Source organism: Anguilla rostrata, chromosome 10 (genome assembly GCF_018555375.3).
Source record: "Anguilla rostrata isolate EN2019 chromosome 10, ASM1855537v3, whole genome shotgun sequence".
NCBI lineage: Eukaryota > Metazoa > Chordata > Actinopteri > Anguilliformes > Anguillidae > Anguilla > Anguilla rostrata.
This window is the reverse complement of record NC_057942.1, coordinates 6,570,265-6,597,903: the sequence shown is the minus strand read 5'-3', so window position 1 is coordinate 6,597,903 and position 27,639 is coordinate 6,570,265. Positions and strand designations below refer to the sequence as shown.

At 47.0% G+C, this 27,639-nt stretch overlaps 1 long non-coding RNA gene across 1 annotated transcript; it reads right to left on the bottom strand.

The window, feature by feature from the left end:
• Positions 1-168: 168 nt before the first annotated feature.
• Positions 169-26,776, bottom strand: LOC135264821 (uncharacterized). Its single transcript, XR_010332806.1, has 3 exons — positions 26,626-26,776; positions 2,976-3,191; positions 169-2,693 (listed from the first exon to the last, which is right to left on the bottom strand). It is a non-coding gene; the product is annotated as an uncharacterized LOC135264821 (long non-coding RNA).
• Between the last annotated feature and the right edge of the window lie 863 nt (positions 26,777-27,639).

The window sequence follows — 27,639 nt, the reverse complement described above, 5'->3', positions numbered from 1 at the left end:
TTCATGGTCTGGTTAATACAGTGAATTGTATTATTATTGCTACTGAAATCCAGGGCATTGTTGCTTTGTTGCACCAGAGTACATACTGGGGATTTTGGTCCGACATGCATTTTCAAGCTGACAGGGTTAAGGATTTTAATTTTTTTTAAAACAAACAAAAAAAAAATGTTTATTTTGCTATAGTGGTGAATGCTGCGTTGTTCAGAAAAATAACACTGTGCTACTGAAACAATATTTGGTATATGCAACCAGTACATCTCTCAAAACATTAATGCACATTTAAAAACTTTGTATTTTCCCATTATTAATATTTATCCTCAGAGCAAAGTTTGCATGGGAAGGGCTGGCCAGCACCAGCAGTGTATGAATTTTTGCCCAATTCGATTCTGGTAAGGGTTTGTGTTTTGGCCCAGCATTTAATTACACTGTAATGCCGGTTTGTTCTTCTGCTATGTGGGACAGAGAGGCCGGGTCAGGAATAGGCCCGTGTTTTGGAAATTGCACTCGTTCTGGGGTCAGGCTTGCCCCGAGGGCAGGCCAGCTCACTGAAACAGAGGCGCATAAGGGCACCAGCTTTTTTTCGGTAATCATTTTCTTTGCGCAGTGCAACATTCACAGAAACACGACGGTGTGCGTGCATCTGGCCACACTGCTCGCTTAATGGGTTAGAAAGAGGGAGATGAGTCGTTGAAAACAAAAGCTTAATTTTAACATAACTGTATTTTTTTTTTAAATTGCACATTTTCATTGCTATTCTGAGGATCTTTATCAATCCCCCGTTGGTACACCCTACACAAGCAGACAGGCGCACGGTCTCCACCCCTGAGGATAGCCGGACCACAGAACAGCGGGGGTTTTTTTTCTTCTTCAAAAATACAATCCTGCAGTTGCCAGAAGAACCTCGACCTTTTACAATGGTCGCCCAACAGGTATGTTGTAGAGTGCGGAGTTGTTTCGCCCCTGGCACAGCGTCCGGCGAAAGAAAGCTGGCATTAAGGCCTTTTTGAATGAAGCCCCATACCTTCAGGCAGCGCCATTCACAAGGGCAGCGGTCGCTCGCGCCAATCGGGGGCTCCGGTTCCTCTTTTGTTTGGAGAAGGTTGGTTCTCATTAGCAAGAGGATCCCAGCTGCGTTGCATAAATGCAAATAATACGGCTCCTTTGCCAGCAAAAAAGGAACCCCGTGCACAGCCAGTCTGAAGTGGTTAGAGTAAGCCGGGGTTATTCTTCGGGGATTTAACAGATTTTGTTAATATTTGTGCTCAGTGTTGCTACTTCAGGGTTCTGTAACGAGAAACCGCCACCCCCCACCACCCCCCCCTTTTACATCCGAAAGCTTATCCAAAATGGACACCCACAACGTGTTTTCCCAGACTGATACTGGTCCTGTTAAAGACAGAGTGAGATTAAAGGCCAGCCTGAACAATCTGGAAGTGATTTTACCATCTGTATTACAGTTAGTGTTTTAAAACAATAGTTTTTGGCTTGGTGCAAACTGGATACTTGCCCTGAGCTAAAGATTTCACCAGACAAACATAGATTGGCATGTATACTCAGACAGACACAAACATGTGCCCATGCACGCACACACACACTCACACACACACACACACGCACCCACACACTCTGAGTCATTGCACTAATCCACTTTTGTTGTAAAACAATGTGCAAAACTTGGCACCTCAGCGACTGCTAATGCATGTATTAGCCACTTGGCTGCAATTACATTTGAACCTCTGCAACAGTATTTACCCCCTTGCCCCGACCCTTGAATTCAGTTGCAGGGGAATGACAACAACGATAACAAAAGCAAAAGAGCCTTCAGGCTTGGATTATGTGGATGTGTGTGGCTCAGCAACATGAATAAACCCCACTACTGTTAAAAGGGAGAGTGTGAGAGAGTGAGGAAAATGTGATCTCGCTGGGAAAGCTGATGCACATGTGCATACTTCAGGGTTATTTCTTCCCTTTTTCTTTCAATGTGCTTCCAATTTCTGTTTCTGAGTGTGATAGAAAACATTGCTTATGAATACCTAATGTTTGCACAGCCATTTCACCAAGAGAAAAAGCCATTACGTTTTCTGCAGTTGTGTGAAAAGCTTTTTTCTGTATTTTTTGAGACCCTTAGAAAAGACACCGGTTTAGTGCAAATCTATTTCTTTTGCAAAAGCAGTATCTTCAAGATGATAGTGGCGTAAGGAGAGCAAAAGGTTTAGGTTGATAAACCCTAAAGCCAGGTTTGTTTTTGCCTCCTAATGATTCTTTCTGTAGGGTTCAAAGAATGTACATCGAACAGGAAAAAAAAAAAAAAACTTTAACCCTGTGGGTAAAAGCCAGAATTTTTGACATCTAGAGGGATGTAAATCAAGGCGGAGAGATGTTTTCATATAAAAAGGACTAGGTTAACCCTTATACCGAAGCTCAGGTTTTTCCTGGATATAGCCTGACTGTCCTTGTTGGCTAGAAAAATGTCACTTTTCAACCTAATGTAGCCAGAACACATTGTTTCATCAACTTTTCACCACAAAAATGTTCAGTGGGAAGATCCCCACCTCTCCACTTCCCCCTGTAGCACAGAGAGGGTTGGATGATGCAGTGCAGGGTTTAGAGAGAGTCAGGTATGACAGGAGCCTGTGATCAAGAGCAAAGGATTATCTCTGTTTTTCTCAGGTGACTTCCAGACAATAATCCACCTGCAGGAAGAAAAAAGAAAAAAACTCAGCTCATTCAAATCAAACCTAGACTCCCTTTGAAATGCTTGGTCGCCAACAATAAGCAAAGTGGGGTTTGTACACCTTAAAAGCCACTGAAATGAGCAACAGAAAAAAACTGGACTTCACTGTATTATTGGGAGAACGTCAATGCCAGTCAGGTTTTCATTCTGGCCTTAACCCACCTGCTGCAGTACATCGGACTGAAAGGGAAAGGCACATATATGTTTTTCTTAGCGTGAGACGTAAGGATTCATTATGAACCGTAAGAGCTGCCAGAAGAAGGTCATCTCCCGTTGAGTCTCATTCAGCGTCAGCAGGACCCTTTTAATTGCGTCTTTCTGCTGGTGCGTAGACTCCACCGGCTCCGGAGGAAAAGCGTACAGAATGTACCGCCCGTCACACAACGCCAGACGCACCGCAGAGAAACGAGATCCGATACCAGTGCTGAGGGGCAGTCCTTCCTTGGTCACGGTGGATCTGAGAAAGAGGAAGAACGGGCACAGAAATAAAATAAAAGGTGACAGTACATGTGTTATAAAAAAACAACTCACAACAGCTATGCAAATTTCACTTGGGCGGGGGCGTTAAATTCACTGTGAATCACAATGACCTGATGCCGGAAATATTTAATATAGTGCTTGTAGTCCAGAGGATAGTCCTCTTAATGAAAAGTGTTAGGACTGATTCATAAGACTCTGCATTGTATGATGAGTTATGGAGAAATATAAGTTGTATGTGGGGTGATGTTCGCTAGCACTGGGATGGTGGCTAACTTGGATCTTATCTTGGGCTGCAACTCTCTTGGGCTCCCCAGAGGTTATTAAACCAAAAGATTGCATTAGCATCTTTTGGAACCTCAAATCAATCAATATGTTTCATGTTCCATGGATTTTTGGAGCCCTTTACAAACTGCTGGATGCGATTCACCATTGAGGCACTAAACCCACGTTATTAAATTATGATGTTTATAGTGCAAATATGTTAATGGAATTCATAATGAACAGACATAGTCATTAGTTGACAGGGGCATTGTAAATACCCAGCTAATAAAAAGCACGTTATTGAACATGCATTAGCAGCCTTATCCTGACATTTGACCTTTTCTTTTGAGGATCAATAGGGGTCCTGGGGGACTGTGATGAGACCATCAGCCTAAACTGACTTCATGAATATCTACGCTCAAGCAACAGTGTGAGTTAGATCCAGGAAAAAATAAAAATAAAAAAATAATTTCACCACCGCGTCTTAGTGTAGGGTTTTAGAGGGGGGGAAGGAGCCAGAATATTTGTTTGAATTTCCATAATAATCCATTAAAAACTGGCTGTATTAAATACAAGAGAATACACACACACACACACAAATATGTAAATTCACATATACCCGTGTTTGTATCTATTTTTTATTAAACACGTGGTACTGTGACCTTGACCATTGACCTTGTGATTTAAAAATCAATAGCGTTCGGGAGAGCCATGTGAGTACAACATCCCTGTCACGTTCGATCATACTACACGCAAAACTGTCTGTGCTGAGTGCAAGCAAAGGTGGCGCAGATGACAACTGAATGATATGTAGTTTAGAGTGCTTTATGAAATAAGTAAATAAATTAAACATTCCATTTTCATTAAGGTGTAATATCACTATTAGAATGTTCTTATCTGAACATTCTAATGCTTACGTTACAATAACTACTGGTAATGGAGGTCTAGAACACACTGACTTGAAATTTTGCAAAAATATTCCAAAAAAACCTCATTTTCAAAGGGTTAAATGTAGGCCTATATATCTGTTAATTGGATTATGACAGTCGAGATGAGTTTGAACTACATGCTCCAGAATGCATTTCTGAATTGATATGTTCTAGAACGCCCACACAGATTTGCTATCTATGTGCTTGAATTCCACAGCTTTGCATTCCTTTGTATTTTCCTTCACACAGGTATGCATGCAACGTGCCTAGCGTCACGCTCATAGTGCTCCCTGTATCAGTCTTCTGAAAGTCACACCATGTTCACAATTTACTCAGAGATGTAGCCGCAGAAGCTGGAATTTGCCCGAGCAAGATATCAGCAGCTGAATGTGTTGAAATGTGCTACAGTCCACCGTTGCATTCACTCAAATGAGTCAAACTAGTTTCTGTTTGGTGATGCTTATACTAACTGTACTAACTGTGTGCTATATTCTCATTTTGTTATTGCAACATAGATGTTGAAGCTGCCAAAAGTCTGTAATTTTATGAACAGTCTATAAAGTGGAAGGCCATTGGATGAATGTTTATAACAGTGTAAAAGCACTTAGAAAAAAAAAAATTTGGCTGTGGAGCACACAAAAGGAAAAAAACGAGAGGAATTTATTGCTAGCCTTTGTAAGCCAACATGAGGTTTTATTACAGGAACTATTCTTGGTGAAATTAGTCATATGGGCCACAGTACTGTTTCGATTCATTAAGGTGAAAGACAACAGCAAAGCACAGTGGTATCACTGCAAGTGGACTTACCAAGTTGCAGAAGTGGTATTGCTTAGTTATTCAGCCTTGGCCCCCACAACAAAGAGGGTGTAAATCGGGCGGGGAAATATCTTAGCCCTTTCCATTTCCTGTTTAAGATCTAAATTCCAGAAATCCCCCCATTCTGAGCATACATGTGGCACATCTCAATATTTTTTGGAAAGCGCAATAATAGTTTTTATTGATTCCGACACTCTCATCCCCCCCCCCCCCGCCCAGCCCCCCCACCCCCCCCCCCCCATACAAAGCAGCAGCAACAACACTCTCCCCGTACAAATCTTATCAAGAGATGTTATGCCAGCTCAGCTTTTCATAAAAGATATGGAGGGATCGATACTTATCCTCCGCACTGTATAGATTTACTTGCAGTAGGGGGATAAACGGAGGGTCTCATTTGTACTCTTGAGCGATCGCGTTAAACACAATGAAGGCCGTTCACCAAGATTGCAGCGGAAGGGACACAGGGCCACTTCTATACAGTGAAAGGACACAACAACAAAATAAAAACTCCACATGACAACCATTAACAAATTTGCTTCAATGTCTGGGAAGGGCCACACAGTACAATGTCTAGTGTGGACCAAAGCAGGATCCATATGTACCCTGTAAGAGATAATTTAACACTGGACATTTTAATTTTATTCAGCAGGTTGCCATTTATTTCCTGACACAGCTACCCTTTTCCAGGGGTGACAGATGAACTGTATATTTCACATTTATAGTTGTATATTTATTACATAAATACATACTCCATTCGCTTAAGTTCCTAGAATTCAACTGCAGAGCCCCTTAAATGCCCCTAACTAAACGTTATTGATGACGACGATGATGATGATGATGATTATTACTATTATTTTATTATTATTATTATTACTAACAATAATAATAATAATAATAATAATAATTATTATTATTATTATTACTAGATACAATCAACAAAGCATATGAAGCATATGACTATAATATACACAAGACAGAGCATTTCAGAACCCCGGACGGCTGGGGACCGCTCAGATTCAGCGGGGGGGGGGGACTGACTGACACTAATTCCCCTCAATCAGACCGTAATTAGCACTCGAGGCACGAAGACAGAACGCCGTCGCCTTCCCCGTGTCCCCAAACGCGGAGCGGGACGAAAAAAAAAAAACGGGGGGGAAAGCGCAAAAAAAAGCGTCGTGTTTTTTTTTTCTCCCCTTCCGCCGACGCGGATCCTGACACCCGGTGTGCTCCAGCGCGAGCGACGCGGCGACGCTACTCGTAATTGCTGGCAAGTGGCAGGCTCCCCCCACTCCAGACAATATCAGGCGAAACCCTCGCATTAGCGAGGGCCGTATTTACACAGTGACACTTCGCGCGCTTCGCCGGATTATGACAAGCTGTCACGCTACATTTCACACCCTGAGGTTCAGCATTCAGCCGTGCGCGCGCGCGTGTGTGTGTGTGTGTGTGTGTATGTGTGTGTACTGTATGTGTGTCAGCACTTCAGCTGAAAATTCCACTCGGTGGATAAACATTAAACAGGTTAGGCCTCGTGCAGGCCCCAGTAAAACTGAACAGTTCACAAGCACTGCTCTATTTTTGTCTGTCATAAAAAAAAAAGCCTGTTTTTTTTTTGAGGGCGGAAATTTCGTCTGTTGCATTCTCTCACTGTCTCTTGCTCTTACTTGCTCTCTCTCTCTCTCTCTTTCACTCTCTCTGTCTTCCTCCCTCTTTCTTTCTGTCTCTCATTCGCTCTCGTCCTCCAAGCCAATTTCAGTCTGCGCTCTCTGAGGTCAAGGTCCCGCCATTGTCCTTATCAGTCTATCTTGGTTGGCACCCTGTCTGTTCAGCATTGCCCACTCAGTGGTGGAATCCAGAGGCATCCGGTGCGAGGGAAACCCTGGGGAACCGTGCTGTCTCCATCTAGACCTGCGATGATGTATCAGGGGCGTTTGATAGAATCCGATTGAGCTGTAAATCACAAATGCCAGGAGGAATCATATTCTATTCTTTTTTTTTTTCCTTTTGGAAATTTTTTTTTCCATTTTTTATGGCCAAAAAGCTTTCCTCTCAAAAAAAAAAAACGGAGAACGTGCTCGGCACCTGCCCGTCCTGTTCAGCATAAAGCTCGGGGGGATGGCTTCGCCCGGCTCTTCTGAACGCATCGATTTGTCGCTATTATTTAGCAGGGCCATAACAAAAGGCGGCGACGCGAGCATGCAAATGATTTTTTTTTTAAAAACATAAAAAAAACAAAAAGGCGGCCAATTGAAAATTAAAGGCCTGTAAAATGAGTCACCGTTCAAACAGAAGGCGGGTAATATCCCAGGTCTTATCACGGCCCTCTGGCTTTCACGAGCGCTTGATTAGCAAACAGAAGCGAGGAGATAAAAAAACGCCCTCGCGTTACCGCCGCCCCCGAGACGCGTGAGAGGGCGGGACGAGCACCGCCACGCAAACAGAGCGGCGGATATCTTTTACGAGCGCAATACCGAAATTAGCATCTCTGCCTCCTCCTCCTCCCCCTCCGCCTCTGTATTTCTCGCCGGGGGCGAGGTCTGGGGCCGCGGGGAGAACTCGTCGATCCGGACAGGGTACGCCGCGCCGGTACTCACACGCTCGGCCCTCATCGCGCGAGCCGCCGGTTCGGCCGCCGTCGCCGTCGCCGTCGCCGCCGGTAACCGGAGACCCCGCCGCTGGAAGGGGCGACAATCCGCGACGCCGAGGGTCTCGCCCAAAAAAGATCTGCTCGCCGAGAGGAAAGAGCTGAGCCGCAAAAGGGGGGCTCGTGCCGCCCTCCGAAAACGGGAGCGACCCACTTCAAAAGCCCCAGCAAACCGTTACGGTACCCTGCGGATAAACTGTTTCAGGCTGCCTGTGTTTGCGTGGGTTCCTAATGCCTGCTGAGGCTGTCTGGAGAATCACAGGGCTCGTTTCGTGAAAGGGAAACCTGATTTGGTTCCCCTGCTTGGATGGGAACTTTCGACCTGCCTGAGCTGGTCGGAGAGCCTCAAACCGCTCACTCTGAAACTGTGGACAAATCAAATAAAACATTTTGTTGTATAGCGCATTAGACAAACATGTCGCATTGTGCTTTACAATAGACCCTGGCCTAAATCCCCGCAAAAGCAAGGGTGCCGTTCGCAAGGAAGAAACCTCTGGGCGCAATTAGACTTCAGAGGGGGAAATCTCCCCACTGTACGGGTATCTGGAGAAGAGTCTATTCCCCACGGTGCATCCCTCCCGCTCAGCGCTGAGATGATTTGAACTGGGCTAATTGCCTGATTGATCCGAGCTATTAACCTATGGGATTCAGCTCCTCGCTGCCGTGCTTCAGAGTCAGTGTGGGTGGGGGGGGGGGGCTGTGAGAGGATCTGGATTGCAGCCATGCCATTCGTCTCTTTCACATGGGGGGTAATGACCTGTTGTCAGCGTGGAGTGTGTCATTGGAACAGCCAGATAGCTCCATTCTAGAACACATTAGAGTGCCTCTCTCTGCCTCTCTCCCACACACACACACACTCTCACTCTCTCTCCCTCTCTCTCTCTGCCCCCTTCTCTCTCACTCTGGCTCTCTCTCTCTCTCCCTCTGCCTCTCTCTGCCTCTCCCTCTCTCTCTCTGGCCCCCCCTTTCTCTCTGCCCCTCTCCCTCTCTCTCAGCCTCTGCCTCTCTCTCTCACTCTCTCTGCCTCTGCCCCTCTCTTTTTCTCTCTCTCTCTCTCTCTCTCTCTCTGTGATTTGCTTGCCTCGGCTGTATTAGTGCCCTTTATCATTCGGCAGGAAACTCAGTGGCAGGACGGGGCGGCAGCCCCCCCCCCCCCCCCCCCCCGGATCACAGAATCGCCGCCGCCGCAACGAGATTTCTCTCCTCCTTCCGGAGGAAAAACGGTGCCCCCGGGCCGTCCGGGGGTGCGTTCCGCGAGCCGACGCCAGGGCTTCCAGCCGCCGAAAATACATCGCCTGTGCCCCGCCGGCCGCCTTCTCACCCTCCGATCCTGCAGCGTGAGAAAAAGTGACCTTTCACACAAAGAAGAAGAAAAAAAGAGAGAGAACGCTACATTTTTGCAGGTTTTTTTTTTTTTTTCACAAAGCAACTGCGCTTCCGGAACACTGCGGTTCTGGCACGGCTACAAAAAAAAAATGAAAGAGAAGGAACCATACCCAATGCTTTACCTAGAACTGAAAATAGGTCAGTCATGAAAAATAGCTCTTACGTTTAGCTGCCTTGTTATCTGATGTCTTTTTTTCCTCTTGCTTGCTTTCTTTCTTTCTTTCTTTCTTTCTTTCCAGGAGGACTGCATCATATTTCTCTGACTTATTGTTGTAAATTAATGCACGGGCCCAGATACAGTCAATCCTCTTTCTGTCTCCCTGGTATCGGGCTGTGGCGCTTTAGGGTATATTATTACATTATGGTTTATGTGCATGCTCTGTACGTCCAGATTAAAAGCAGATGGAGGCCGAGGAGTCCTGGGAAACTCCGGAGTGCTCTGCAGGGCACTGGCGCGGCACCGACGGCCCCGCTCGTAAAAATCAGAGCAGACATTTCCCTGTTCCTACGCCGTTGTGCCAACGCTACATCCGCAGAGAGCGGAGACTTTATCAAAAGCTACCGTGTCACAGAATCGCAGGCACTCTTTGTTTGATCTGGATTTCGTTGTTGCTTTTTTTTGAATTTCTTTTTTTTTTTTACTGGAGTTCAATCTGGGTTCCTTTGGGAAATCACAAGTAGGAAGGATGTTTTTTTTTTTCTTCTTCTTGTTTTGTTCAACGCCAGGGAAATTTCCAGCTGGTCTCCTTTCTTCTAGACGCGTAGCGTCTTGATTGCGGCACTTTTGAAAAAGGAAAAAGGGGCTCTTTCGCTTCACCTTCAAAAAAGCTCTCATCCGGTTTTCGCGGTGCCAAAAACCTTATCCTAGCGGGACAGACGGCCCGTGAAGGAGAGGGTCCCGGAACCCTCGCGATTCAGGTATCAGTGATGTCACAAAGATGAAATTGGCCTTTGGCTGTCTTCCCAACCCCCCACCTACCATCATCCCCGCCAACCCCTACCCCCGTACCCGCACCACTACTCTGTCATCCCAGGCATCCCTGAAGGACGTCTTAGATTTTTCTAGAAACACTTTAAGGTTCATAAGGAGTCGCAGTCTCCAGTCTCCCCCCTCCACCCTCACCTCCCCCCCCCCCCCACCCCCAAAACAACCCCCTGCTCACTTGTTCGAGCCCTCAGGGTTTCTTTAGAGCGTTTAGCTAAGAACACACGGCTCAGGCAGATCAAACGCTCCTGCCGCTACCTCCCCATTCACCCCACGGAATGCTTGCTTTGATATTTCATTCACTTTCTGCCTTTAAGTGGGCTTCCCCCCCTCCACCCCCACCCCCACCCCTCCTCTTCCCGCCTTTTGCATTCCGGGCTTGCCTGTCCCTTGGCGGTACAACCTAAAGGTGAAAGATGCATTTTCCATTTTAATGACCCGCTCCTCAGAGCTGAAGTCTGCCAGCCTTTTACAAAAAAAAAAAAAAAACAAAACGTTTTTTTCCCCCCGCATTACGTGAGTACGTGCAGAGGCTACAGCGGCACGTCTCCGGTCGAACGATTTCAAAACCGCGGTCTTCGGACCCCCTGCACCTCGCGGCTGGACCGTGTGGGGGGGGGGGGGGGGGGGTAGGAACCGCGTTTCATCTCTCGCCGTGGCAACAAGCTTCGGGCGCTGACCCCCGGTGAGCTGTAGGTGTGGCTACACCTGAGGCGAGCCTGAGGGGTTTCCAAGGCGATACGGGCTGACGATATGTTCGCCGTCCGCAGGTGCGGAAGCGCGTTGATCCCTGACTCTCCGTCAGACGGAGCGCTCAGCTGCAGCTATGATCCTTGACCCGCAGCAGCCAGAATTACACGCTGCACATAAAGCTTTAATGCACACTACAAAAATACAATAACACAAGCTAAGTGATGCTACAGTTCCCCATAGCCTTCAGGCTTGTTTTCTCAGACTTTTTGCTGTATTCATCCTGTCTGTATAAAAGCAGCAGTTATTTAGAAGACCCAGTTCAAATAATTATTTGAAATAATTTAAAACCCCTTAAATGGCAGTCAAATTCCTGCAGATTATCTACAACAAAAAAAAAATTATTATTATTTCACAAATACTCAAAACACATTTATTATCTCATATGATTTTATGTTTTCCTATATCTACAGTTTAAGGTAATTAAAAAAATTGGGACTAATATCTGTACCACCACACAATGTGGCTGTACATACAGTACCTATTACTGCACAGGTTTTAGCCCAGAGACCACAGAGTGCCCTACAACTGTGACATATCGAATGGCTTAATTAAGGAAAACCTTGCCTTACTAAATGGACTGCCATCTCCTATAGATTAGTCACGGGCTAACGATTGGTGAGTAACGACCGGGAGACACTCTCCCCTTGTACAATGCGGCCTCTCTCTCTCTCTCTGTCTGTCTGTCTCTCTCTGTCTCTCTCTCTCTCTCTCTCTGTCTGTCTCTCTCTCTCTCTCTCTCTCTCTCAGACAGCTGGAGCCGCACTAAAGCAGAAATGTCACAACACACACATTTCAGGCGGCTATTGAGCCTTCAGTCAGGCCTGTACGCCACATCAATCCACCGCTTGCCTCTCCGGCTGCAGTTTATGCACTAAATTTAGTCCGGAGCTGAGGGGGGGTTTCATTAATTATAGATCCGTCAGCGAGTACAAGCCGGGGGGTGGGGGGAGGGGGGGGGTGGTGGCAGGGGCGAGCGCTCGTTCCCCAGAACCGTCGGGCAGCCAGCTAGCTCTCCCGGCTAGTTAGCCGTCTAAATCAACACGGTTCCGGGCTCCATTAGGCCGGCGGGGCAGGTGTTTTCTGGCGCGATCCACGCGACAATCATTCGGGCTTGAAGACCGGAGAGGTCGCCCCAAAAGCCACAGGAAAGACGCCATCTTGACGGCGGATTGTCCAGTAGACTGTAAAGCATGGGGAGTGTCGACACTGGCTGGGTCAGAGCAAACAAAACAACGAGAGGACGGTTTAGTTGTGCTGAGGCTGTTATTTATTAGTGGATGGAATCCGAATACCCACAGCATTCGACTCGCCCTGTCCCGTACCATAGATACGAGTGCACGGGCTAGATAGCTAGATGTAGCAAAAGCTGACCGTGGCTTGGGTCACTTTGGCAGACTAACTACACATCGGAGAATAACCACCCCCTGTGCTTCTTATAGGGAGGAAACGAAATGTGTTCTCCTTCAGATATGCGTGTAGGAGGGCGGAGGGCCATCTGTAACATTTTGTGCACCCTATGCAAAATTTTGGGTCCTTCCTTGGATGGATTGGGGGGGTGGGGGGACACTTTGCAATTGTCGGCCCGGCGGTGGGGGGATTGGGGTGCAGTTGTAAATGTGGACCAGGGGGTGAGTTGGCATTGCGATCACAGAATGGGAGTGGGGGGGGGTTTGCTCTCTCTTGGGCCCTATCCAGTGACAGGGCCCCTGAAAGTTTTCCACCCCCCCTCCACATGTGCGTGCCTGAGTGTATGCAGTAGTGATTGCTACTGCCAAGAATGTATTTTCATTACACGTCAGTCAGACCTGGTTAAATGTATATGTTGGACTGGACTGCTTCCCTACATATGTACCCGCCCCTATTCCAAAAAGGGACGTTCGCAAAAACAAGGGGAAAAATAATGTGATATGAATCATGTTTGATTCCATGTTGTCTGCACTGTATCTGTACAAATCCAAAATCTACAACAGACACTTAATCCAGTGTAAACGATATCATCTGCTTTGGAAACTGCATCTGTGTTTTCATTATGTCTAAAAAAAAAGAATTCTTATTTTTTCTGGCAAGGAGCTAAATCTTTTAGCCATCCTCTTCTCGCTCTGCCTCTGTGGATATTCCTGTTGATTTGTGCATGTAAAACTTTAGTAGGGGGATAGCTGTTTACGAGCACGAAAACAAAAAATTATGTCCGTTCCTCCTTGCTGCAATTCACACACGAAAAAAAAGAAAAGATGAAATAAAAAAATAAAAAAACGAGGCAATCTTTTGATTTAAGTTTCCTGCAAAGCAATCACGGGCAGATCTGATAAAGTCATAAAACATTGTTATCCGTTATCTTTAGTGCAGCTGCAGGTGGACGCTTACCTCTTTTTTTTCCCCCCTCTTTTGTTTTGCTACCCTGGAAACAGAGCGGTCAGCGGCGATCGCAGGCTCACGCCGAAGCCGGGGCGGTCCACAGGAAGCTGGCGTAACGACCGGTCCCCCAGCCACTTAAGCACAGCTCCGAAAATCCCTTCCTCGGAAAATCAGTTATGCCGGGGAATTATGCGGACTGCTGACCCGGGGGGGGGGGCACGCCACATTTTCCAGCCGACTGCTCTCCGGTTACAGTGGAGACTGACTCCGGTTCAACTTTTTTTTGATTTAGCCGTGCGCGAGAGCTGTCGTTCGGTTAATTTCCCGGTCATGTGACGATTGGGCCACATGTTTGATTTAATGCTGCTTTTTTTTTTTTTTTCCGTTGGTGCGTGTAAAATGGGAGTGAGCAGGGCCGCGTGATCCTGATTGAGAAGCGCCGCGGACGGCCGTGTTTCCCGGTCCCTCCCGCGGCGAAAGGGGGCGAAACTCCGGCCGCAGACGAACAGAGCGATGGACTGAAGCCGGGGGGGCGAGCCCGGGGGCGAGCGGGGCGTCTGTGACTCCATAATCAGGCCCTGCCCCCGAGCCACGGCCTCATCTAATGCTTTAAAAAAAAAAAAAAAAAATTCAGTCTGAGATAATGCGCCGTTCGGCCGTCACGCACTTTTAATTTGTAATAATGGGCCGGCTTGTCAGCAGTATTAATCAGAAAGCGTTCCCGGCGTTCCGGGTTGGAGCGTGGGGGGGTGGGGGGGGTGGTAGCTCGTCAGAGTGTAATCTCCAGTCAGAATTCCGCGGGCAAAAGTGAGTCGAGACAGAGCTGATCAATTTCAGTCCAGTGAAGGACAGGTGGGCGAGTTCTGGGCGGAGGGGGTGATAAGGGGGGGGCACCAGTCTACCACACTGGGAGGATGGATCGGTTTCTCCCCCCTTGACCCAGCAGAGTCCGGGGGGGGGGGGTGGGGCCCTCAAATTTCTCACCTCAGGAGCCACTGCCTGCTGTGTTACACGGTGTCTGGCACAATCCGGGGTAATCTATCTACACAGAGTCAAAGCAAAGTTCCCCTGTCTCACACACACTCTCCAAAAAAAGAAAAAAGACCTGCAATAAAACAGGGCAGCGCTGTCTGCTTTTCTGCTTTTTCCTGCTGGGTCCGCATTTTTTATTATATTTTTTTTTTCCCGGGGAATTCCGGCGAAGGCTCGCGACGCACTGCCGTCGGATTTTCGCGGTTTCAAAAAGCCGAAAAAAGAGCGCCCCGGCGCGGCTCGCCTGTCGCTGGGGGTCTCTGATCCTCCTCCGCCCGTTTAGCCGGCGAAGCAGACAGATTTAGCGGAGACTTCCGCCGCCGTGATTTCTCCACCCGAGCCGCTTTTCGGCATTGATCACGCCGGCGGCCGGAAGGAGAGCCCGTCTGACAGGAAGGAGCGCTTCAGACTCCGCAGCCCTGCACTTAGGGATGGTCCACAGCCCTGCACCTAGGGATGGTCCACAGCCCTGCACCTAGGGATGGTCCACAGCCCTGCACTTAGGGATGGTCCACAGCCCTGCACTTAGGGATGGTCCACAGCCCTGCACTTAGGGATGGTCCACAGCCCTGCACTTAGGGATGGTCCACAGCCCTGCACTTAGGGGTGGCAGGAGCCGCGTCACGACCCATGAAACTCACTTTTTTTCGGAGCTGGTCCTGTGACGGCTATCATTCCGGTCCGTTCGCAGATTTGAGACGTCTGGTCTAGTCGCGCTGTGCGGACCGAGCACGGGAGTCCAGCCGAAAGGCTCTGTGCCCGTGACTAATTTAGGCCGGGCCCGCATTGATTAGCGAACTATAGCGGAGAGTTTAGCACACGTGGGCGGCAGTGCAGCATAATGGGTAAGGAACTGGTCTTGTAACCTAAAGGTCACAGGTTCAATTCCTGGGTAGGACACTGCCGTCGTGCCCTTGAGCAAGGTGCTTAACCTGCACTGCTTCAGTGTGTATCCAGCTGTATAACTGGATGTAATGTAAATGCTCTGTAAAAATCTGTGTAAGTCGCACTGATAAGAGCATCTGCTAAATGCCTGTAATATAATGTAGTTCAAGATTACATGATTTATTTATTTATTTTTTGAATCTGAATATTAGTAAGGCCTGGTCAGGGTATACTGATGCATGCACAGCGACAGAGGTTAAGTCATTACAGTTTTCAGCCCCAGAGCACCACAAGAGCTGCATCTCCCACTAGCACACCACCGGGAGGGTTTATGATGACATAAGCATAAGGTGAAAGTACACAGAATTAGCTTCGTTATCTATTCGCGTGTTTGATTGCTGATACGGTCTGCAGCTTCCTCCCCAGCACAACCCGACGTCCGTGACTGGCCACACAAAGCTGCTACTGTACGTCCTGAGTGCTACGACGCGGCGCAGGCTTCCGCTGGTCTCTGAGAACATCTAACCGGCACGGTCGAACAGTTTTCTGAGAAGCGCTAACCAGGCCTGAACACTCAGAACCATGTTCGAACCCTTAATAGGGCTAATGATTGACCCTTACGCTTCAGCCTTTGACTGAAACACTACGCGCCCCTTTTCAGGAGTAGCTGGTACAAAGGTCTCCCCGAAAATTTAGAACGCGGTAAATTAACGACTGCCCTACTGAATGAATGGATCTGAATTCCTGTTGCGTCCTACTGCACGTCCCATTACAGTATGCGTGTTACGCTGCTCCCCTGTAGGGAACTGGCACGGCTAATCCCGACCGGTGCTGAAGGATCCCGTATTTAAACAGGAATTTCCCGCGCGGGACCGTCGGCGGAGCGAAGACAAATGAAGCGTGCCGCGAAAAGACAGATAAGAGCGCTCACAAAAGAGCTCAGCGCAACGCCTTCCTTCAGCCATAACTCATAAGTGACCGTTTATCTCCACCGCGCTTGTTTTACTCCTTTTTCGTTTTTTTTAACATAATGCGTTTCTCGATCTCGCGAGATCATCGGAGATAACGACAACGCTAACTGCTTCCCAGCCTCCGATGGAACGCACTGTACACACAGCACATTGCAGCAACCAACGCATTGTTACTCATGTTTCCCATTTTACTCATTTATCCAGCTGTATAAATGGATACAATGTAAAAATGCTATGTAAAAGTTGTGTAAGTCGCTCTGGATAAGAGCGTCTGCTAAATGCCTGTAATGTAATGTAATGCAATGTTTGTGTTGTACTGCCAGACAGAATAGGACAAAAGGAAAGAGATAATTTACACAACATTTTCAGATCACACTTCACAATGTAAGCAATCTTCAGAGAAAAGTGATTGTTATTGTAGAAGATGGGTGAACTTGGCTTGAACTAGCAGTATGTTAAATGAGGGTAAACTGCATTTGTTTAAGAAGCCACTTACACAGTTAAACGATTAAATGAGCGCATTCATCATACACAATGCTGGCCTGTAATTTCGAGAACGCGCTGCTATGGCAATAGAACAATAAAGAATAGCTAATTGGCTCCCCATTGCATTTCTGTAAGGACAAATTTAAAAAATGTATACAAAAAACAAAAAGGATTGTGTACATAGACTGTGTACACAAACTAATTTTAAAAAAAAATGAGTATTAAAAACCTAAGCGTTCATGAAACATATTGCTCCTAGACCCATATAATTATTAATTATATATGTCTGGCTGTTGGGTGGCTCATGTTGTAACAGCACTGTTCTCCTGCATAAGTAGGCCCCACATTCAGGTATGATTGGCTGGCAGCCCTGTAGGGTGACACACAGTTGGTTTTGGACCTGTGTTTTGTAGTTGTTCCAATGACCTTCGGTATGCAGTTATTGTACATTACTGCGTCTGCCAAATAAATGTAATGTAAATGCAGAACTGACAATGGAGGTTGCAGTAAGAGTTGCAGCATCTGCATGACATTCCAAATTGGTGAGAGAAAAGGAATTAAACCATTTAAAGCATACATATGACAGTTATATATTAATATTGACAATCATGTGTATTCAACAAGAACAGGGGATTAACAAGAAGTTTCCTGAAAAAGCTATCAAAAGCAGGAGTATTTGAAAACAAGCCTTTAGGTATCGCCGGTTGACTGCACCAAGAGCACATCAATTAAACAACCCTTAAAGGACTCACACAGAAACACTGGCAATGGCGAGGATTTATTTTTATAACCCAACATCCAACGTCCCAGAGTGAGCAGACTTTATTTTTGCCTTATTGCTCCAAACACTAAAATGCCGCGATGGTTCTCTTGCTGGTGCTTTGGCTGGAGTTCTCTCACTAAAGACAAAAAGGGCCAGTGCAGTATTCGCACCGCGGGTAGAGCGCCGGTTTGAAATATCTTCGTCCGGCTCGTGTCTGCGTGAGCGCGACTTCCACACCGCGGTGCGATAGTAAGCGGCGGCTGACATCACGTATTCGGCGGACAGTTTGACGTGCTTCTCTGCGCTCTCCCGAATCGAGAGCAGAGGTTGTAGCAACGAACAAACTGCTGATGATGAACACAACCGGGCAATCCAAATTTTGAGATATAAGGGGGGGGGGGGGTGGGACATAAAAACAAGATAACAAACTGCCAGAGGAAAGATCAAACGATTGGGGGGTGGAAAAATAGCGGAATTTATGGCAGCAATTCGTTGGCCCTGGCAACAACAGGAGGTCAAGTACAACAGCCGTGGCGATGAGACCCCACTGGGAGCCCGAGACAAAAAAAACCCTCTGAAGATCGTTTTCGGGATCGCGTCCGCGGGCCGAGAACATGACCCGGGTTAAGAGACCGCCGCTGTTTACCCTCCAGCGCCAAGGCGGCCCGCCGGGACCGGAGACGGCCTTTATCGGCCGGCCTGCGCTCCGCGCGCGGACTGACAAACGACAGGAGCGGAGAGAGAGAGAGAGAGAGAGAGAGAGAGGGAGGGAGAGAGAAAGAGAGAGAGAGAGAGAGAGGGCGGGAGAGGAGAGGGGAGAGGAGAGAGGAGAGAGAGAGAGAGAGAGGAGAGAGAGAGAGAGAGAGAGAGAGAGAGAGGGAGAGAGAGAGAGCGATGGGCCCGGGGGGTGAGAGCGGTGGGGAGATAAGGCCCATCTGAATGAGACGCGGGTCAAGATTCATTTCAAAAAAGGTTCAAAGAGAGGCCTCGGTTAAAAAGGGGGGGGGGGTGGGGGGCACGGGGGGAGGGAGGAGACGCATCCGGAATTCACCTTGAGCTGCGGATGAGCGCCGTGAGCGATCGCTCACAGAGAAAGGCCATCTCCACGCGCGGCGACGGGGCATCCGATAAGCGGCACCTCTCCGCCGCGGCGGGAGTGATGAATAAAGCCGCCGCCACCGCCACCGTCCCCGCCGCCGCCGCCGCTCCTTTGTGCTGCTGCCCAGCCTGACTCCCTGTCCCACGAGCCCCTCGATACGGGCTCACGTCCCCTCCCGGGTTTTATGGGAGAGGTTTGTTTATCTACACCACCCCCTCCCCCTCCCCCTCCCTTTCATTAACCCTTTGAAGAGTAGGTCTTTTGGAATGTTCTTTTCAAAAGTCTTAGTCAGTGTTCTAGAACTCCTTTGCTTTCAGTTGCCAGTGGCGATTGTGACATCAGCGTTGGAATGTTCAGCAAAGAACATTCTAATCGCATATTTGTGATCTCACGCCTTAAAGGGTTAATCTTGACAAATGTGGCAATTAATCACATTTCAGCCCCACTGCCCCACTCTGCACATTACATCAGTGCCTTAACAGGATAAGCCACCCAGCAGCACCTTCCTCTGCAGTTTTTTAAAATGAAAATGAAGCGTAGCTGAGTGTGACCTGAGAGAGACCAAGGACGTGCGTATCCTCCAGTAATCCTCCGGTGCGAAGCAGGCGGTGGACGCACTTCTCCTCTCTCGGTTTTTAATTTATTCTCAGCCGATCGAGCGACAAATCAGGAACATGACGTCGGCTCGGGGGGGGCGTCGGGGTCACGCGCTCCTCCGCCGCTCTCGCCCCAAAAAACAACCGCCGTGGCCAGACGACTGTCTGGGCCCGGGGGGGGGGGGGGGGGGAGCCCTAACAGGGACGATAAATTGCGAGCTCCAGGCGGGGGCGGCGCGTCGCGCGTCAAGGCGCCATTTAAATAAGACGAGTGGAGAGACGGCGGGCGTGGCGTCCTTCCCGCGTGATAAACGGGCCGCTCGGATGTTTTACGGCCGCCGGTTACCGCGACGGGATTGGACTCCGATATTTACAACGGACCTGGAGGAGACGGCCCGCGCCGGGAGTGTGTGTGTGTGTGTGTGTGTTCTGCGGGACACCACCGCCCCCCAACCCCTCCACCGCCGCCCCCCACCCCCCCAACAAACACGGAGCCGGCTGGCAGCCGGACAGCGAGCCACAAATCAGCGGCTCCCGTCCCCGGCGTCGCCGCTGCCGCCGTCGGGAAGAGTTATGTCTTCGGAGGAAACTAATATGTACACAGGCGCGCGGCGGAGGGCTCCCCCGCTCGCCATACGGACCGCGCGAATCTGCAGGCGCGACGCGAGGCGCTTTAATCTCCTTAATTTTCGCCTTGCGTCGTCGTCGCTCTTCTCCAGCGTGTCAGGTCTGACAAACGGCCCACATTGCAACCCGTGTCGCAATATATATATATATAAAACTACATATATATATATGGGCTTCTGTCCATAAGCTTGGTAAGACATAAACTTCCTCCTGTTGTACAGATTTACGGTTTTGTTTGTCCACATCTTTGTACCCCAGGGAGAGGAAAATCTGTTTTTATTAGGAAATACGTGGCAGTGGGCGTCGCCGTCTGCCGAGCGTGATGTACCGCGCCCGCGCGTGATTTCCACAGGACTGCAAAGCGCACCGCGCGGACGTCTTACCGCCGCGCCCGAGCCCGGCGCTTTAATAATTCACGGTTTGACTGGTGTAATTGGCGTAATGAAAAGTAAAATATGAAGTTATGCGATATTCACTCTGGCGTACAGAGCCCGCAGGGGGGAGGGGGCCGCGTTCGGAGAGAGACCGTCTTCTTTTTAACGTTTAATCACAACCGACCCGAAAAGGAAAAAAAAAAGACGAAGGAGAATGTCTAACCGATGAACCATGCCGCGCGAGCATAATTGAGTACAACAGACAATCTCCACTGGTGTCATTTGCAAAAAAAGAGAGAAATAAAAGAAGAGAAATTAGCAGATGATTTACAGATTCTTTTTTTTTTCTCTTGTATTTAATTCAGACTGGTGAAATAATTGAAGAGCTGGTCTTGATGGTCCCTTCAACAAATTGCTCACATCAAATTGAGAAATGCAACGGGAGCTACATAAAAATTATATTCAGATATGTTAAAATATATTTAAATATATGAAATTATTATCAAATATATCAACATTGTTATTATAAATGTTGATGGAAGATGAACAAAATGAGCAAAATGCACATAAAGCTGCTGCTTGCATGGCACTGCACAGAAGCTTCCAGAAGCTGTAGGAGCCTTGGCCTTGGCCTAAGCACACTTGCCACGGTCTGAATTGTGCTCCTTGCAGGCCAGTCCACTTTTTCACACATTTGAATTCGACTGATAGAGAGTGAGACTGAGAAAGACAGGGACAGCGGCTCTCGCCTTCAACGAGAGAGCGCGATGGGGAGACAGAAAAAAAAGAGACGCAGAGAAAGAGAGAAAGAGCGAAAGAGGGAGGCAGAGGGAAAGCAGGCCGCAGTGCGAGATCAGGGCTCGCGCACGTGGGCGAGCGCTCACGGAAGAGCTTCGTTTTATAAATGGCCGGCAGAACGGAATAAAGAATCAGTGGAGCCCTCTGACGACGGGTGGGGGGGGGTCGGGGCGTTTGGGGGGTGGGGGGGTGGGGGGTAGCGTTTTATCTCCTGTGGTCTCCACTACACCAGACACCACTTGTAATTAGATATGAGGAGGCAGAGAAAGACCGCTCTCTCTCTCTCTTTCTCTCTCTCTCTTTCTCTCTGTACACCAGGGCCAGCCAGCCTCCCTGGGAACCTGTGGGCGAAGGGGAATTACTCGGATGGGGAAATAATGGGCCCTTCATTTCTGTCGAGACGTGGCAGGGCCGTTTCCTGCGCCTGGACGCCCGGCCCTGGGTGAGTAATCAGCCCCTCGCCGGCTCGAGGGTCTGTGGCGCGTTCAAACACGGGCGCTGGGCGAACTGTCAGGCGACGGGTCGGTAATTATCCAAACCGAAACACAGCGCAGTCGCCGGTTCCCATGGAATCAGTAACCGCGTACATGACTGAGACATGGCATCATAACGACTTCTATGGTGATAGATATACATCACCATGGTGACAGAGTGTTATTGAATGTGAAATTGCACTTGTTAGATGATAAACGTGTACATTATATTTTACATTATGAGTTTAAAACTATACTCATTATGATAATAATATTTTCACATTCCTAACATGAACATAAGTTGGCGATATTATTGATGATATTTGGATTATACATTCTGATAGCAACGTACAGCATTTTGATGTGGCAAGACTGCATTTTGTATGGATGGAGTATTTCTCTCTAACATCTTGCTGTAATATTCTAACCACATTGGCCGATTATTTGCTCCACAGTCGCACAGACACCTACAATTCACATCCGGGAAAAATAACATTGCGATGAAAATAGATTTCACCCCAGTGCGTCTATGTCAAAAACATACAAATGTAAAAATGGTCCATTAAAAATGTTGTTATTATATAGAACATTTACAACATGCGATAAAACTGTATTCAAGACTCTTCACACACTTCAATATATTGTGACAACATTATTATTTTTTTTTTAATCGCTATTTCGCATTTTGACAATGTAATAGTATGTAATGCGGCTTTGAAAGCCAAAATTCAGCTTTGAAAGGTTTTAGTCATCAGCGTAATTGTGCCAGCTCGGATCCATTTGGCTCTGTGTAGCTATTCCAGTCAGTTCCTCAGCTGACTGCACGCTGAAAATTTTTTTGAATGGCTGAACTAATCGAGTTAATTCCCAAAAAATGCGCACAAGCAGTCCACTGGGTCTTCAAGCAAATTGGCCTCCATTTTGGGAAAGGAGGCAGAGCTGGAGTGGGAAGGCCGCTCGGATTGCACCGCGACACTTCGCTCGGCACTTGGAACGATGGATGGATTTGTCTGACGGAAGCTACAGTTGGCCTGACAGGGAGAGAAACAAAATGGCCGCACAGCGGTTCGCGTTACGAGCCCCCCAGGACCGACGGCAACCGCTCTCTCCAAAAACGAACCAAAAACGAAAGGCCACCCTGCTTCCTGTTCATTTCATTTCCTCGTCCGGGGAACGCGGGACACGCGGTAGGAAGGTTTCTCTGGCGGCGGGAAGTGGGTCACTGAAATCCAGAGAAATTCCAGGAGCGTAGGGAGGTCGTTAATCTCGTTTCGCTCCCGGTCTCGCCCAGATATTCAATTATCCCGGGAGGTCGACGGTCCCGGGAACGGCAATTAAAAGCGGCAAAAGCTAAAGGCAGTAGCCATAATTCACACGATTATACCCCTCCCCCCCGACCCCTCTTCACACACACGAACACACACACACACTAATATGTACAGATTCAGGCCTGAGCTCTATCCTGAGTGCTCCTGTCCATAAATCTCTTCAGGGAAAAAACATCATACTGTGTTGCCGACAATAACAGACTATAGGCTGCTGAACACACTCCATAGGTGCGATGCCTGTCTGACCAGCCATCCATCCATACGTTATCTACACCTGCTTATCCTGGGCAGGGTCGCACCGTCTGACCATCTGTTCACATCTGTTTGACAGTCACTGTCAAAACTGTATTACTAATTTAACGCTTTTCCTAGATTGTAATATGGTAACGGGTGACATTAAAATATTGAAAAATGAAAGAAAATGGAGAGCGATGGGTTTCTGAACAGACCTGGATTAAATACGTACTTGAATTACTTTTGACCGCAATGAAAATTTGAAAACCTTCTTGCAGATCCCTGAAAATTTTCACTGAAACCTTTTACGAAACCAAAACTTGCAATTGTGTGAAAAGAGATGCTTCTTGTAAAATTGTCAGTAATTTACAGGTATTTTATGAGCATCCTGAGATTTAAAATATTTGAAATAAAGAATTTGCCTCCCCATCACATCCTAAACCCCCAGCAATTCATTTTTTGTCTCCTGTAGGGAACATGAGTCTCCAGTCTTAATCTCAAGTATAATTTATTGTACTATACTGAAACCTACTCTACAAGGCACATAAAACAAATAATACTCCTAAAAATATTTTCACTGCAACATGTTTCTATTATCCAAGACACTTGTATCATGCTAAAAAAAAAAGAAAATACTTTTAAAACTTTCCCAGGGTACCTGTTGCATATTCTGGTTTTGGTTACAACCGATCTTTTGGTCAGCTGAAGCTTTTGAAAACATGTGTAAGTTCCACCATCATTTTTTCCTTAAATTTAATTTAACACAAGGCACGCTCGGCTTGTTGTCACTTGCGTTGTCTTTGAACTTAATTTTCTTCAGGTGAGCACCTCTTTAAGACCCCAGTGATTTCACCTGCCAGGCTATAATTGAATCAATTAAAAATGTAACAGCCTTCTACCAGCACAATTTCTCAAATAGCATATTACCGATAATGAAAACATTGGTTTCCTGACTGATTGAACGTCCAGGGATGTGAATATAGAACATTTACTGGCATTAAATGTGCCTAATTAAAGGCATACTATGCAGGATTTTAAAAATATTATAAAATATTATCAAATAACCATGTTCAGTCATATTTATGATGCGTTGTCAGTCTGTCTTTGTGCACATTTTCTGAATCCATGCTCCTCTGCCTATATTCCTTCTTCTCAAAATCTGTTTGGGACGTTATAGCATACTCTAATGTGCCTTAGACTTCCATTATCAATATACTGTATGATGTCAAATCACAAACACGTGATTAGAATGTTCTTAACTGAACATTCTAATGCTGACATCTAATGCTTCTGAAAATTCTAGAACACTCAGAATTTTGAAAAAGAAAAAAAACCTTCAAAGGAGCAGTTATTCACTGTTCATTGTTATTCATTAGGAGCCATCTTGATGTGTCATCCAGGAGGGCCAGGTTCAGAGAAATGCCCTCAGGTACCAGCTGACAGGGAGCCGCGCGCTGACAGGGAGTTTAGAAGACGTGAGCAATTAGCGACCGCCTTTAACCGCGGAGGCCTACAGGCCTGGCCGCCGTGGCTCGGCGAGTGAGTGAGTGAGTGAGTGGTGAGAGTCGCGTCAGGAGTGGGGACATAAGTGTCCCTTGAGCTCGCCGCGCCACCGCCACCGCCACCGCCGCGCCACCAGCGAGAAGCTATTTTTTGCTCCTTCGCGGGTTCCTGACACCGCCAAGGCTGAATCCATTCTTCTCCCTGAATGGGGCGATAACAGGGCCAGCCGGGAACATTACGCACCACAATGGGGCGCGCCGCTGATTTCTAACCCCCCCCCCGTGCCCGCCCCCTCCCACCTGCCCCCTCTGCCAGTGCCCATTGTCTCCTTTATCAGGGCTCGAGTGGGCACTTACTTTCGCCGTGGGCGTGATCGTGACATCGATTAATGGCCGCCGCTTTTAGGTAGGTCCTTTTTTTTCCCGCAGACGCCACCGCAGGCTGAGAGCTCACCTGCACCTCTGCAGCGTTTATAACGTGTTTACTGGGCCCCGGCCTGAGCTACGGCTAGCACCCTCTAGCCCATGTGGTGCTTAAAGGGAACACGAAGAACTCGGTCATATGACAGTATGAGTCATCTGATTTTTGCCTTAGATAAGATATGGCCTTGCATTCAAATCTGACTCCGACCCATATTTGCAAGAAAAATAAATTAAAGTTAGCTTTCATTTTTGGCAGTAGCTAGCACTAGGACACAGCCATCTTGGAACGAGCTAGGCCGGTTTGCCTCAGGTGCTCAAGCTATTCCTATTACTAGACTGCTGACTGTCAATGAGTTCAATGATGAATCGTGAGGAAAAAACAAAACAAAACAGAGAAGCCCAATCTTTTCCCATTACCCCAGGATGCTCAAATGAGAGCATTATTGAGCAAAACTTATTCATTTTCACGAACTGCCTCTGATGAGACCGTGACTACCATACTGCTGGCTGTCAGCTCTAAAATGGCACCTGTGGGGCCGGGGGTGAGGGTCTGCAGTTCTGTTCATTGCCCCAGCACTGTCCTCCATCGTCTGTTTGGCATTTACAGTCTTTTTTTACAATCTGTTCCATATGTCATTATCGCTGCTGTGACCTGCTTCTTTAAAAAAAACAAGTCCCCAGGACATCTATTAACTGTGTTTTTAGTGAAAATAACTTCTCTTTTAAACAGGAAAAATCACCACTAAGCTGCAATTTTCCTGTTGTCGCAGTCGCTGTTCTTTATTGAAGGCTTTTCATAGGGTTCATTTTTCACACTTAAAAGTAGGTTATTTTACTACATATATTATAACCTGTTTTTCCATCATAAAATAAGCCCTCCAAGATCTTTTTCCTGTTAAATTATGTGTGCAATAAAGCAAAATGTGTTGCATTAATTGACACAATAATATGTTATTGATCTGCTACTCCAATTGATCAATAAGTTATTGTCTGTGAATGCTCCATCAATATAATTTATAAGCGCACATAATGTGCAATTGACTGAAATGGAACTGTTAAATAAAGTGGTCCATGCGCTTGTTTTGTTCCCGCTGGCTTGCAGCAGCTGTTGAACAGTCCCACACAGGAAGCTGCATAGGAAATCTGACACTTCCTATTTCCTGTTTCACTGTAATAAGGAAGGCCATTAAATTTAGCCGGAGTAGAATACCCACACATGACACATTTCCAACACGATACCATATCACAAATATGTGATTATTATTATTAATGTGTTACTCTGGGGGACTTTGAAAGCTACATCTACTGTTTTGTGACTTGGGCATTTAATTTATTATTGTTTTTATTTACGGGCATTTAACTGGCACATTTGTTTACTCTGCTGTTACTTGTAATATACTTGTTTATTTGCTATTCTCAAAGTGTATCCTACAGTACACTTGCAGTCACCTTTTATAACGGTCTCTGAAACCGAAAAAAAAAAAAAAAAACGCTATACAAACTGAAATAGTTTTTCACGATCAACATACAGTAGGGGTGTGATACAGTTCAGAATGGTTTAGCAGCAGCATCTAACGGCTCATTTAGCACGCATTGCCGTGACATATACACACGGCTCTTTTTTTTTAGACGGTACTTTTTCCAGAGTGCTGTTGAGGGAGTGCGGACTTGGTGGAATTCACGGCACTTACGTGTAAATCGGAGAAACTCTTCGGCTGTTTTGTTCGACGTCGGTAAACAAGCGCTGCTGGGAATACCCGAACAGCAGCACGGCTTTTTTTTCTTTCTTTCTTCCCGGCTGACATGAGAACAGACACCCCGCAGTTCAAGAGAGCATGACAGGAAGTGGACCCCAGAGACCATCCATTTTCACAGGAAGGGATGTTACATTTTTTATTGGAGTTTCTTTCCTTTTTTTTTTTTAAATTTAATTCACCACAGGAAAAGAATGGGGGCACAGAATCCCAGCAGAGACCGAGAGAATCTCTGCCTAATTCTTTTTTGGCTCCACGCATGAGTACGATAGGGAGGATGACTGTAGACAGTATGTCAGAAATTTGTCCATTCCATATACCCAGAGGTGGAATAAACGAATCATATTCCACCATTATATTAATACTGCCAATGGACCATACTGCTAATACATAATTAATACAATGGACCATTCAAACTGTATTATTTAACAATGGTCATTATTTAACTGTACATAACCAACTTCTGTGGCATGAGGAAAAGATGGGACATCACCAGAGGCTGGGTATCTTCCCTGGTGATTCCCTGCCAGGCCTGTACTGCGGCCATCTTCAGTTTCTGTTTGTTTCTGGGATGTTTTACCTTCAATCTAGTCTTCAGCAAGTGAAACACATGTTCAGTTGGATTTAGTGCAGGTGATTGACTAGGCTAGTCACATTCCGCTATTTGGCCTTGAAAAAATCTTTGGTTGCTTTCGCACTGTGTGTGTGTGCATGCATGTGTGTGTAGTACATACAATAAGAATGGAAGAAAAAATCATCAGCAGTGCAAGTTATTATAAATAATATGTAATTGCTGCTAGCCCTGCCAACAGTATTGATAAAGTGAACATAATGTGCAATTCATCATGTGGACATGCACAGCAGTCTTTGCATTATAAACCCATTCTTTTTTCTGGTGCTGCTTTTTGGCTGCTGAGACACCTGGGTCACTGAAGTGCAAGTGCTGCTTAA